General features: G+C 39.5%; 1 protein-coding gene across 3 annotated transcripts in view; it reads right to left on the bottom strand.

Moving 5' to 3' along the window:
• Positions 1 to 12885, bottom strand: part of ANKRD11 (ankyrin repeat domain 11) — a 217959-nt gene that overhangs the window by 204309 nt on the left and 765 nt on the right. The gene's annotated exons all lie outside the window — the stretch shown is intronic.

Genomic DNA, 12885 nt, shown 5'->3' with positions numbered 1-12885 from the left:
TCAAGAAAGAAGAGGAGTTCACTCAACTCCAGAACACTGCCTTCTAGAGCAAGGGAGGATTTGCAAGCTGTGGAGTCTCCATATTGATTGACTGAATGGAGTACTGCAAGGATACATGCCTCTGTCCTTTTCAAGGACTATGTCAATTGATTCGAATATTAGTGGCTGAGAGACAATAGCAATGTTTCAACTAGCCACATGCAAAGTTAGGGATATCAGTTCTTGTGTCTCTCTGGACATTCCAAACATTGGGGTACCCAGGGAGAAATAAGAAAAACAGTACTTTTCCTCCAAGTGGTTGTTTTGCCTTCATGTTAATAGTGAAGTACGCAGTACTCTCATAATCTAGATGTGAACAGGAATGAGAAGGAAAGTGGGGGCAGACCCAGTACAGACAGGAAGAAAAGGGAGGTTGGCAAAGTTGTTTTTTGATAGAGCACCTGCCATAGTTCAGGAGGGCTGCAAGGTTCAGGAAGTAAGAGATAAACTGAGAACTGCAAGTAAATTCTGTACTAAACTAATTAATTTACCTTAGTAAATATCAGTATAGGGTTAATAGTATGTCCTGAGCTGTACAAGAAAAAAAGTCATTACCCAATGTGAATGTCTTGTCTTTATTTTTCCTGTGCATATCGCATGCTTAGCTATCTTTCAGGGCCATGTGTAATTCAGAAAAAGCATACCATAATCATCCTAAACTGATATGTAAATCATCAAAAGAGAAGCTGCCCACTTCTACAACTACAAGAGAATAAGCCCTCCCCACTCTACCAACCTCCTCAGGAGAGGTCCAAATAAATGTCTTGCAATTTACTCTGAAGATCACACTCCTTGCCTATTCTACTAGTTCCACTGCAGACTCTTCAGATAGAGTACCTCCCAAATCAGTTCTATTGTTGCCTCTGGGTCATTGTCCCGACAGCTGAAACTGTAAAATGACCTTGCTACTGCCAGCTGCAGTGGACATGCAAAATCTCCACATCTGCTTTTTCTAGGCATGAGGGTTCATGGTTGGAAGTAAATCAAACGGAAAGGTAAGAAGAGTTCAGGAGAACGGCAGCTGTGGTAGAAAATAGACTGTGGCAGGGATGTCAGCAGTCAGAGGAACAAAATAGAACCAAAATCCTATTGAGGTAGTTGGAAAATAAGACCAGAAGTGACCTCAACAAGTCCCATTTTGTTATTAGATAAAATGAAACATTTCCTCTTTCATAAGCATGATTTTCTGCTTCAGCATCACTCTGCTAGACATTTCAAAGTGCACTGTTCTCAGAGGCAAAGGTTACTCTGGTAGGGAAGATTTTTATCCAACAGCAACACCACCCAAATGAAGACAAATGATTTACTATGAAAAAGTCAGTTTTATTAGATTGGTATAGTAAATGTTTTGTCTTTCTTCTGTGTTTCAGAAAGTCAGACTCTTAAATGGGACCACAGTCAGAAAAGAACATTACTAGTTAAGCTATTAAATTATCAATTTAAATAAAATGTAATGTTTAATTCTTATGTAAAAATAAATGCTACAAAAATTCCAGAGCCATTTCAGATATCTACTCAATTCTTGTGACCAAACTGCAGCACGAAAAGAGAACTGCTTAATACTTCGATTTCTCAAATGTGCTGAAGTAATCTGGACATTTTACAGTTTTATGAATTAAATATCCCTCCCTCTAATAATCACGATTCCCTCACTGTAAACTGCAGCATGATTAACAGACGTCCATTATAAAAGCAACATATAACCTAGCTCTTGTTAGCAGTCAGTGCCACATTGGGCTGAGTTTCTATAGCAACCAGGGAGAAAATATAAAGCAAACTACGGTTAAATGAAAATTATTCTCCATGACAATACATGCAAATGCAGGAACATTTTCAAGGCGTTTCAGGATAAAATGCTTAACTACACACATGTATGATGACACTAATAAGCAAAAGGCTAAGTTAAACAGTTTATGCCTTAATCAATGATTGAAGACAGCAGTGGCATTTTCAAGTTCTTACCCATTTGGAATAAAAATTTGAAAGCTGCCAGATAAGAACTGAGAGTGGAATAAAAATATTTAAAACTGACATACATTCAGACAATGCATACATCTTTTAGAAGGGGAGGGTGGTTTTTTTTTTGTTTTTTTTTTTGTTTTTTTTTTTTAACAGGTTATAAAGTTACATGATTTGGGTGTTGTGATCCTATAATTTTCATGACTTTCCATCATGGAAGAAAACATTTTGAATTTGAGAGGTAGAGCCACTCAAAATATTCATACAGATTTGGCTGAACGGGAGTAATGACTTGTTTTAACTAGTTACAAGTCATACTGGACAGGTTTCATTTAATGTTCTACATAACAGTATTCATGGTGTTCAGTTTAAAAACTAGAAAATACTTTTATGTTTCAGTAAAATAAGCATCACAGTTCAGCGGAACAGTGACTGCCCAACCCTTCCCATCTCCCCCGTGCCCACCCCCCAGAAAAACAGCAATGCTTGAACCTTCAGGATTTTATTGTAGAGAGAAAACGACAATTAACTCCACCCTGTACATAAAACTGCTCATAGGGTAGCCCTAAAGCAAGTTATCTTCCTTGATGTTTGACTTAAGCATAGTGAATGTAATAATACCCTATAGGGGAATAGAAATGTGTCTGCAGTATCATTTTATATTTCTACATCTATGGAAAAAGCATTTGTCAAGCATATTTCAGTGAAAAAAGGGCAAGTTGTGTTAAAAGCTATCAGAGGGGCTAATAGTAGTTTTGAAGTAGAAAGGTGATTACCTACAAACACTAAATATGCACATCGAGTTGCATTTTCCAGTCATGCTCCACCCATCTTCCCCTACGATCATCTGCTGCAGGACCCACAGCAGCATTGCAGATATTTCAATTAATCTAGTCACTGAAATCAGTACAGTCCATAATAACAGGTAGCTAAAATCTCCCTCCACAATTTCCCCTGCAAACAATGACACGTACAACCCTCTCTGTCTGATGCAGTGAAAGTAAGAGCTATCAGAGATTACATACGGAAAAATCAAACTGCAAACTTCACTATAGCAGCGGTTGCTAGGACTATTTAAAAACCCTCCAATAATAGCTTCTACTGAAACTACTTTCTGCAGTGCTATAAGAGGTACAAAAGTGTTTTGCTCTATCTGAAGAAAAATGTATTTTTTAAACGTGTAAAAAAAGTAAAGATCTTGCAATGGCAAGGATTAAAATTCAGTGCATGGTCATAGACTATGCACTTTTAAACCTGGCTCACAATTCTCCTCCCCAAGCAGGAGAATCCCAGTGAGCCAAGTGGTCACTTAACTCACAAGTGAACAGTCTCTTTGCTCAGCACAAACTTCCTGGAAGTTACAGGATGTGAGCAGGCCTATCTCCCTCTCATCATAAGATGCCTTTTCATGGTACTTAAGCTTCTGCAGGGAGCAAGCTCTCATCCTTACAATGTTGGGGTGCATCCTGCTAGAAAGAAAAAGCTATCTTATCATTAGCTAATATATGGGAAACATGACAATAGTTTGCAGTTTTCACATTTATTAGCAGGTTGAGGTAAACCCCAAGGGGAGCCTGGGGTAATGAAAAAAATCAACCATCCAGAAACAAGGAGCACAGTAACATCCAGTGTTCTGGACAGAACAATACAAACCACATCATCCAGAATGCTGTCTGTTGTGCCAGACCACACCATTCTTCTGTTTCACCCTGATCAATCAGCAAGAAATGGACAAGATTCCAGCTCTCTGAAGTGACCGGAGAGCAGGGTTCCTGTTAATTTCAACCATCACACCTACTGCTTCATAAAAGTAAAGTCAGTGGAAGAACAACCACGACTTTGTTCACACTAGCCTTTGGCTCCAGCAGTGGGAGCACTAGTGCAGACAGGACTTCAGGTGCTACCAGTGTCTGTCTACACTAGCTCTCCCAATGTTGCTGCCACTGAAGATTTTTTGAGAAAAAAAGCCTGATGGAGACATAGCTAAACACGCAGCAGTAGCAGGAATGCATACAACCAAACAAGTTTGTAGTTTTGTTAATCAAACATGCTAAGGTTTTAATATCATTGCAGACCCTTATTTTAGAGAAACTGATGTATTCTTCTCCATCAAGTAACTTAAAAAAAATGTTTAATTTCTTGGGGGTAGAGGTCCAATTTAGAGTTATTCAATTCTAACAGCATCCCTTTAAGTAGGCACAAATGTTCCAGTTAAATTTAATTAAACGTTTTTTGGTACCCTGTCAAATAGTACCATCACAGAGAGTCCTACTCTCACTCTTCCAACCAAACAAATACTTTAAGGGCAGTGTTGATGTCTGATTTTTTTGTTTTGTTTGTTTGTGGAACTTAAGACAAGACAGACCTGAAATGTCTGTATGACATTAAAAGTTCACATGTACATCCCATTAAGATTACATCTGAGGAAAATTACTTAAACCACAATTTAGAAATACATAATTTTCACACATTTCCTAAGAGCTTGCCCATCAAAATGTTAAAAGTTTAATTTAAGAGACTGCCGTCAAAATGAATTAACATTTTTGTGTAACATACTAAACTCTGTGCAAGGAACTTGTCTTCCAAAAGTCAGATAATCTATTGTCAAAGCTAAAATAATTAGAATATTTGCCCTATTCACTATATTACACCTGAAACAATTCAGCACAGTAACACCAAAGTACTTGTTGTCACTAATTACATGGGATCAGAGACTGAAAAATCCACTTGCTTACTTGCCCTTACCAGGTAAGAAACGTACCGGGCAAGAGTGGGAACTTAGCCTATCAAATTTTGCAAAATTTAAGCCTGCATTTTTGAAAGTGACTTCAAACCGTAAGAAAAGTCAATGTGGAAAATGCACTGCAGTCTTCAAGGATCTGCTGACAGCCCTCATGCCTCTTCTGTTACTCAAACTAGTCAGTTTCACTTCTACAATTTAAAATGATTCGTTTTTATTACTACTCAGAATAACAGCATTCTGCTGCTTGAGAAAACGTAGAGGAAAGTCCTGGAGCAACGGCATCAAACAGGACCAGTGTGAGAGGACCAGCCTGCAGCTACATCTCGGAGCAAAGCTAGAGATGGGAGCTCATGCCTAATTGGACCCAGACAATTTAGCCAGCCGTGCCACAAACACACACACCATTACCAAGTAGTCACCATACCATCCAGCTGGGGATAAAAGCAAAGGTGCTTCTTACTAGTCTCTCCCCTCTGCAGCTGTGCCCCAGGGTGAGGGGGAAGAGATACAAAGGATGATCACAAAGGAGTGGTGCAAGGCAGTGAGGGGACAAGATGGGGAATCATCTCAGGAAGGAAAAGCAAAGAATGGGGGCGGGGGGGTGAGAATTCCAAATTAGGGAAGGGACAGGCAGAATCCCAAAGGGGGAGGGAAAGAGGTAACACAAGGTGTTGTAGTGAGGAAGGCATCATAGGTAGAGCTAATGGACAGACAGGAGGACACCTCTATGCCTGCCGCCGGACCCGGAGGTAAGTGTAGACGTACCCTTGGATGAGGACTTTAACTGAAATGGTAATTGGACCATCACCAAGAACCAGTTAACACTTCTGCATTAGAGGTAATCACAAAGGAGGACGAACCAAAAAACAGATTGGAGTTATGGTAGAGGGCCTCAAACTCCCACTCCAAAAGTCAGGAGGTCTCTGGGATTGGGGTGCTGAGAGGAAAGTCCTTCTTACTTCCAGCACCAGGCAGTAGAGGGGCTTTCAAATTTATCACAGACCTGAAAGGCTGAGAAGGATCCAGAGACAACACCAAGCAAGAGGCCGGCTGCAGCAGAAAAAGCAGACTGGGCTTTTCACCAGGGCATTGCACCTGCATCTCAATGAGTACCCCATTCCCAGCTGGGACCTGGCAAATTCTCAAGACCCATTCAAAGCAAATAATAATTATTCAGATTCAATGCAAGCCATCTGCACCTGTGGGACACAGCAATATTCTGCAGGGGAAGGTAAATGTACATACTAAATCTTCTGAGTTTTGGCCAGCGTCAGCTAACAGAAGTAAGGGAGGTGTCAAGAGAAATTCATTCCACAAGCTGAGCTTTGTATCTACGTCCTTCCTAGATGGTGACAGCAAGTTGGAAAGCACTAGGTCTGTTATCAGTGGATATTTTTAAAACCTCTCAGGATGGACAGAATGCCTATTCGCTTTGAAGAAAGGATTGCTACAGCCTTTGCTCATGAAACCATCATATAATAATGATCTGGCCACTTATTGTCCAGTATTAACACATTGGAAAGCGTTCAGAAAAGTGTTACAAAAGAATGATTCCAGGTTTTCAAAACATGCCTTATAGGGAGACATCTAAGGAGCTCAAACTATGTGGTTTATCCAAGAAAAGATTAAGAGGCAACTTGATCACAATCCACAAGTACCTACATTGGAAAGAGATTTCAAACAGTACATCTCCTTACTCTAGCAGAGAAAGGCATGACAAAATCCAAAGGCTGGAAGCTGAAGCTAGACAACCTCAGACAAGAAATAAGATGCACATTTCTAACAGGGAGGGTGTAAAGTTCCTCTCTGGTGTTATCTGGACCCGTGATCTGCTAGGCCACTCCAATCCTCGACTCTGGGAGCCAGCCTGACCCTGCTCCGCTGTGAGAATCCCCACTGCCGGGCTGTTCATGCACAGCCTCTGGCATGTGAGCTGCTCCCAGCTACATGAGTGAACACACTTGGCCAGCCGCTGCTTGGATTGTGCAACCGAATAACACTAGCCAATATCTCAGGTCCCAGACACAACCCTAGAAACCTCCGTCTTGCAGTGTCCAGTTATGCCCGCTGGACGCTGCAAGCTTATAGGAGTTTGTCAATTTAACAAAGAAATTGATATGTACCAGGCTTACTATCCCTAAGGGGGGGGAGGGGGTCTCTGACATGCTTCAAACCACATTACACTTAGTTTTAGTTACATATTCAAATTGTGGTTACATAAGGCAGTAGATTTGGAAAATAATTTAGGGTTATATAAATAAGTAAAATGGCAGTAGGCATAATACTAATAAATGTAATGTAATACTGAACATCAATGTCTGTATACTTTTGGTTTGGTATTTTCTCAAGGAAGTTGTGTGTGTCATGACTCATTTCAATATTATATAAATATTTCATACACTACAAAACTATTATCAAATTGCTAAATATTTTTCAGTAATTTTCATCAGGATATTCTAATAAGCGTTTTATTTTTCCCAGTTTCAATGGGGTTTAAACCAGTATTTACCAGTGCCCTGTCCTAAACTAGTTTTTCCCGGGAAATTGTCAACCCTGGTGAAAAGGTCAGTTTCCTCCACTCCATATTGGGATAATTTCCATTTATAATCCCCACTCTCCTTCCAAGGTCACAGTTAGAAAACTTTTTTAAACCAATATAAAAAAGCAGCAGCCTAGCACAGGCCTGACTGATCTCAATAAAGTTTAAAGGCAGAATTCATTTCGTGTTTTTCAATGTTTTCATAAAATCCCGCACTAGTAGTAAACCAAATACTACTACATTTAAAGATATAAAATCAGTTGTTTGCCTATGAAGAGGAGATCTTATTTTAAAATACTGAACAAATACAGTTTGGCTTTCTTAAAATAAGGGGAAAGACTGCCTATAGACTTTTGGAGGATAAATAATTCAGTACATGAATGCCCAGGGCAGTACTGCAAACTAAAGTCTTACATTTATCCATATGGCAGGGACAATGCAGACAGTAATGACTTCAACCCTGACCTAGAAAATAACCAACACTTTCTTCTAGCTACAAGAGCTAATTCACTGAGCCCTTACTCACCCATGGTATAAAGGGCTATTGCACTTCATTTACGTGGGGTAGCATCTGCTAAATTCTAAACCTGAACTCACAGCATTTTTGGCCTCTGCTCGCACTTGTTAATCCACTGACTAGAACAATTAAAGACTTATTCACATGAACGTACAAAAAAAGATCAGGACTAAGCAGAAATGGATCCATTTCTCGAAGGAGAACTGCTTAGAGTATGTACATTCGTATCATCAAAGCTGTGAGGATCAACAAAAACCTAAGCCAGTGTTTCCTATTCATAAGAGCTTGTGAATCAACGGTAGCAGCAAGAACAGAGAGGGAATATAGTGACTGAATGAAGCCGGAGGCCTTCTCAACTGATCTATTTCACCATATGGTGCAGGACAACAGATCTCCTTATAGGAGCTCAAAGGGTCATTACACCTTAAAAATTCAACTCATCAACTTGCTAACCTCATTGGAAAGAACATCAGCAACTTGTGTTTTAAAAATTTGGACGGGCGCATGACAAAGCAGAATAGTGTCGCATACTGAGCCCAATATGGAAAACTTGTATGAGTACGGTAAAGAGAAGAGTCTGGTCTAGTTACTTATGAGGTTCAACATTTCCACCAAAGGTTAGCAAGCCCCATGGCTCATCTGTCACTCGCTCTCAAATTAGCTGAACTGTATGTAAGTGTTCAACCATGCCCACTTTTGAGACTACTGGATAGCTTGCCTAAAATCTCTAGGAAGCCTCAAAGAATAGAAGAGGCAGGAAATAAGAGTAAACAGTGGGATTCTTGGTAACAGAAGCTCCTGATATCAATGACTGAATTTCCTCTCTCATTCCCAAATTACTCATTTTAGTTATTAAAAAGAACTCAAACACAGACAAGCATCCTAAGGACTCATGCAAAGAGAAAAAAGTCTGAAGGTGCCACTGTAACAGTCTTAATGGATCTCAATGATAGGAAATGAATCTTGAAAGCCATCAGATCAAAGCAAGATCTTGTGTGTGTGTAAGGACTGTTACTCTTGGAGCCACAGAACTTAACACCATCTTTAACAAATATTTTGCTCAAATAAATGAAGCAGCAGTCTCTCATCAGTGAAGAGGTATGGATCTTTTATGGGATTAGCATCCTACTTGCAGGATAAAAACTAGAGCAGATTTGGAGATAGCTCACTCAGGTGGTGGAAATTTCACAGACTAAAGTAACGCGGCTTGCCTTTTTCAGCAGAGAATGTTTTGTACAGGGTTTCCTCTTCTATTAGCATTTAAGTGATTTTTTTTGTTTTGTAAGTTTGTAAAGATTAATTGTATGTATTACAGGTGGGCACCACTCACACCTGGGTCACAATGAATAGTAAGGATGAACTGATATGTTACAAGACAATAGGCTTCAATAACCTGAGATTAAGATTACAACTATCTTAATTACATAAGGGGAGGTATTTGAAAACACTAATTTTCTCAAGAAACATTACAAAAGTCTGAAAATTCAAGGTGCTGTTAAAGTCAAACAGCATTAACTCTGACCTCAAGTATTAACAACTTTCCATCCTCATAACCCACTGCATATTACAATGTAAAATAGAGACATTTTGATTAAGGAGGGTTTAATAAGCCCATGGGTGTATAAATCCACTTTATGTACTGTGTGCCTGTGACATCAAGTAATTCGAGTATATATGATTTCTCATTACCCTGCACCCATTGCACACAAGTTATAGAATACCTGGCTCAGACCTTAAGAGGTATGTTGTAGCCCCAGATACAGAAACTACATGCCCATGCTCAGTCTTGTAGTACAAAAACATATTTAAAAGCAGCATATATATTTGTCCCTGCAAATTTAAACCAATCTGTTTGAAATTTAAGTGAAATTAGAGATATGGTAAAAGAATCAAGTTTATAATAAAACACTAATCTCAATCTTAACTAGGGAGAAAACCAATCTCTCTCCTTAATCTCATCCAACAGGTGTGATAGCTGTAATGCTCATACATGTTAGCAGGACAACAGACAAGCTGCCTTTACTGCATTCTCACCAGCTAAATAAAATGAAGAAAAAAAGCAGCCAATGAATATACAATTAGAATAACTACCATCTAACTATTTCCAAACATATTGGATTTGCTGCTGTGGGATCTAGTGGGATCTGTCAGGCATTTGCAAAGCAATCCATCACCATAGTATTTCAGTACCAAGGGACAGTTATAATCTATATTGCAGTCCATCATGCAATATCTGAAATTCAACTAGTCCACACAGGAGAGAGGGAAACGCTCTTAAACAACAGAAAACTGTCACCTGGGAATGTTATAAAAAACACACTCCTAGAGCCAAAGAGTCCTTCAACTTTTGCCTCCTTTGAAAAATGTTTCCATAGTAATTAGAACTTCCAATTTTTATCGAACCACCAGAATAAGAGGAATGCCCCATCCCTAAAAAAAATGTATTTTTGAACCCATGAGAATATACATATGGTATAAGTAGTTTTTAAAATAGTGCAGATTCTTCACTTTACAGTAATGCTGAAAATGCAGTTTTTTCTAATTTACTTCAGTTATCCAATGGCTCTAAAGAAGTCAGATAACGTACTTTGTTGTAGGCATCAAAACGTAGATGGGTGATCAGTAAGACCTAGGAGTCTCAAATTATCCTGTTACAACACTTATGTGCGTAAACTATTGGCTTGCTTTTTATGACATAGTCAGACAAAAAAATCCTGTGTATTTTAAGCCTACATCTGAAAACCATAACACTGCCAAGCCTTAAAGGAAACAAAATGAACTAAACACAGAAAAAGTATCCATCTTAGTACCCTTCTTTCCAATACATTTACAGAACAAAATGCCATTTTTTATTCCGTGTGTAATTACACAGTTAAAATAATCACCACCTATAGTAAGTAGTCCATCTGGTTTACCGAGGGAGCAAACGTTGGTGCAGTATGATCAACATGACTAGTCTACACTGACCCTAGAGAAACATTTGCCTGCTCTACTGAACAGCATAAGGGTGCTACAAAACAAAACTCGCAAGAGGAGGAAAATTATACAAGACTTTATCCACTTTATTTTATATTCTACTTATGTTCTAAGCAGTTACCTTTTATCCTATTTTCAAATTATACAAAGCTGCTTCTAAAACTGAAAAGTATAACCTAACTTGGTTCTCTGCCACACACGCACAAAGACCAACACCATAATATCACTGCAAATTTGTATTTTCTTCTCACCAGTGCTCTCACCCACAAAACCAACATAGGGACAACCTGTCAGAGTAAAAATACAAGACATTGGTCATTACAATATTATAAAAATAGAAAGAGGTGCATAAGTGGAAAATATAAGTACTGTATATAAATATCGAGTTTGAGATTCACAACTGGACATTTCTAACTTCACTGCCACCAAAAACTCAACTCCCCCTGGAGACAGGAAAAATTCAGTTAATCATTTGGATCACATTTAGATAATAAGATGGAGATAGGAATAACCATTTAGATTAAAAAAAAACAGCTTCAGAATAGAACAAAAGCATGTGAGCGAATTGTAGAACAGAAAACACCTACAACAGAGTAACCAACATGCCAAGGAAGCCAGTATTTAAATTCCTCACTACTAAGAGTAGCCAGCATCTGTGTGGCCCCAAATAGGTAGAGTTCCACAGAACCTCCCACACAAAAATACAGATTGCTCTATGGAAAGATCTGCCACTGACTGAACCCTTCCCACAGAACAAAGCAGGTCATACCACTTCAACATTGATGTTTCATTAGCATATCAAACAATATGCTTAAGAATTTATCTATTCAGATATGGAGAGGGAGTCAAACATGGATCATATTTCACTTTCTCTGTAGTAATTATACATTTATACTGTCACCCACCGTGACCATTCAAAAGTGTCTCCCTGTACACCTTTCATTTGCTGACTCCTCTACCACTTGAAAGGGACAGAATCAACTTCTTATTAAATTAACTAATGACAAAAAAATCTAGTTCCTGATGGAACACACTTTAAAAACTTTTTTAAATGCACAAGGGTTGTCCTCTAAGGGTTTTTTTTTTCCCTCACAGAAAAGGAAGAACATGGGAAACAGTGAATGTGACTACATATAAAAGTGTCAAACTGATTAAACAGATTAGAAAAACAGAAAAATATGTAACCAACAACCTTCCTTCAGTTAGAAGTTTCAAGTAATTATAGCAGTTACTAAATAGTCAGATAAATATGATTTTCATGTTGACAGTGTCCCTTTAACATCTTTGTCTAACTGACAAAACTATCCTGTCTATGCCCAGTTTCTGGAGTCATCTCAGAAGATGAATTTTGCTTTAAGGATACTGTTTGGGATCTGTTTTCACTGTCTATAGGTCCAGGTTCCTGGTGGTAAGTGAGCACTTTGTGTACAAAACCACAGAAGGGGGGAGGGGAGCCCTTTCCTGCAACTAGATATCAAAACAGATCTACAACCTTAGAGTAGAAGCCAATCTGTAAACACACCAGCTCTTGTGTCTCAATGAACAGGCTGATTTTCAATCCACCCCCCCTCCCCCCTCACAAGACAGCTGCTCTCTCTGGGAAAGGGCAGAGGGCATTGGAGGGCTCAGCTCCTCCAGGCTTCTTGGAGGGGGACGAGACACGATTTGCCTTTATAAACATGCAATCAATCTCGTGAACTAAGGGGGGTGTAAATTCTGGACTGGAGAAGTGCAGCTGTTTTTTGCTAAGGGGCAAGGGTGGAGTGCAACCCCTGCCCGCAGTGCACAAAGGCTTTTCCAAGGAGAAAAATACTGAGCAATTTAGAGATTAAACGGGAAAATAAATAAATGCAGATCAGCGAGCCTTGCTGGCTTCAGGCAGATCAGCTTCCCCCTCTGCACGCACACAGCTAACGCCTACCCAGGGATGATGAAATGGGAAACGGAAATTACCATTTCAGACAACTTTTCATATTGTTCCTTCTAGCAAGTGCTGCTGCGCCTTCCCCCCACGGAGGGGGCTGCCCCTTCGCCCAAACACGTACCTCCCCACCGAGTGGCGCACCCCCCCCCCCCCCCAGGGCCGCCCCCCCCCCCCACCCACACACCACC

The sequence above is a fragment of the Trachemys scripta genome, chromosome 13 (assembly GCF_013100865.1).
Source record: "Trachemys scripta elegans isolate TJP31775 chromosome 13, CAS_Tse_1.0, whole genome shotgun sequence".
NCBI classification, from domain to species: Eukaryota; Metazoa; Chordata; order Testudines; family Emydidae; genus Trachemys; species Trachemys scripta.
The sequence above is the reverse complement of the archived record's forward strand: the minus strand, read 5'-3'. Positions and strand labels throughout refer to the sequence as shown.